The sequence below is a fragment of the Solanum dulcamara genome, chromosome 4 (genome assembly GCF_947179165.1).
Source record: "Solanum dulcamara chromosome 4, daSolDulc1.2, whole genome shotgun sequence".
In the NCBI taxonomy this organism is placed as follows: Eukaryota; Viridiplantae; Streptophyta; class Magnoliopsida; order Solanales; family Solanaceae; genus Solanum; species Solanum dulcamara.
Window position 1 is genome coordinate 54,018,875 of NC_077240.1, and position 1,628 is coordinate 54,020,502.

At 41.7% G+C, this 1,628-nt stretch overlaps 1 pseudogene; it reads right to left on the bottom strand.

The window, feature by feature from the left end:
• Positions 1-364: 364 nt before the first annotated feature.
• LOC129888049 (5S ribosomal RNA) lies at positions 365-484 on the bottom strand (annotated as a pseudogene).
• Between the last annotated feature and the right edge of the window lie 1,144 nt (positions 485-1,628).

The window sequence follows — 1,628 nt, forward strand, 5'->3', positions numbered from 1 at the left end:
AGAAGGCGGCGGCGTATAAAAATAGAAGAATGTACCAATGAAGGGATATTGAATAATTCAAGAGACACTACGAAGTATAATGACAGCATGCTAGACCAAAAGCCGAAACGTTGGTTATAGAATTAGTCGCAAATGATGTTGCGATAGACAAATAACCAAAGAAAAAGGAATAGAAAGCCTCCTGTGGTAGAAAATGAGGAGAACACAAAGTGAATAAAGGATCGTGGAGCTAAAGGTCTACGCCGATACTGAATGCAAGATAATAGAAGAGAGGATGGGGCAAAATATAAAGACTCGCGAGACAACGCTAAGGTAAATCTGGAGCTGAGTTGAGTGCCCCACACATTATGGCAAGGATTACTATGGAACGCGACACGAAGACTTCCCAGGGAGGTCACCCATCCCAATATTACTCTTGCCCCAGCATGCTTAACTTCAAAATTCTGATGGAACTTAATGCGTTAGTGCTGGTATGATCACGCGAGATGGAAGAATCTAAGCTAGCGATGGGGAAACGATATGAGGTTATGTACCCAGAGTATTATAAGATACGTTAAGGAAAATTATAACAAGGTTTTAAGAAAAACAAGAAGGATTAGCTAATTGCTAATTGACGACACACTTGAATGCCACAGTTCTTCAATATAGAACTAGTTAACGAGTGGAAAACCACAGAATGACTATATGGGCCAGTGGGCAAGAGAATTTCGACACCACCTGGGCAACCAACTCTGAGGGTGAGAAAAAGCAAAACCCAAATGGTAAGGATATCAGCTGATGTAACTTACGGATGACAGGAAGTAATACCCAAGGTCGAAAATTCCACAGTATGACCTGGGCTACAAGACTCACTTCACACTCCATTGACAGATGGCTCTAGAGGGAATGTTACCTGTGAATTAATGATATTAGTCCCTTCTCCTTCGATCACAGGTTACCTATTCCGCCGATAAGGTATAAAGTTGTAAGGTAAAAGAGTGGTAGGACCATACGGAGTCTCCACAGCTATTGTCCTAGGCAAGAGAGCCCAAGTTGTGATTAACTATTGAGAGATGCAGAGATGGGTTAAGTCAAACTATCGAGATGGATCTGATACTATGGGTGAAGTGAGACATGGCCACGAGTGGACCAAAGATCTTCCCCGACATCGAATATAGGATAAGGGAGAAGAAAGACCCAAAAGAATAAAGTGCTAGTTAAAGTTCTGAAGAAAGTTGAGAAAAACTATACGAAACTAAGGATTCCCGAATTATCAATGTCATCACGCACCTATTCTATACACTTCAAGAGTAGGGTGCTATGTGGGTTATTGCAGGAAGGCTAACGAATCAGCCCATTTACTTTCAAGCAAGACAACCTATGCAACTGGAACTAGGTGAAGTTATATAACAAGGAAGTAGTAAGATTCCGTGAAGTTCCCCAGCTAATATTTCAGATAGAGGGACTTCAAATATGATTAGCATTTGGACCTCAGTCCAAGAAGAGGTCGGGGGCACAAACAGGCCTTCATACCACATTTACCTCGGGCTTCCGAACAGACTAATCATAGTAGCAACTGCTAGAAAGTATATTGCGAGCTTATGAGGTTGGCTTTAAGTGTAGCTAGGACTATTGTCCACCAATTATTG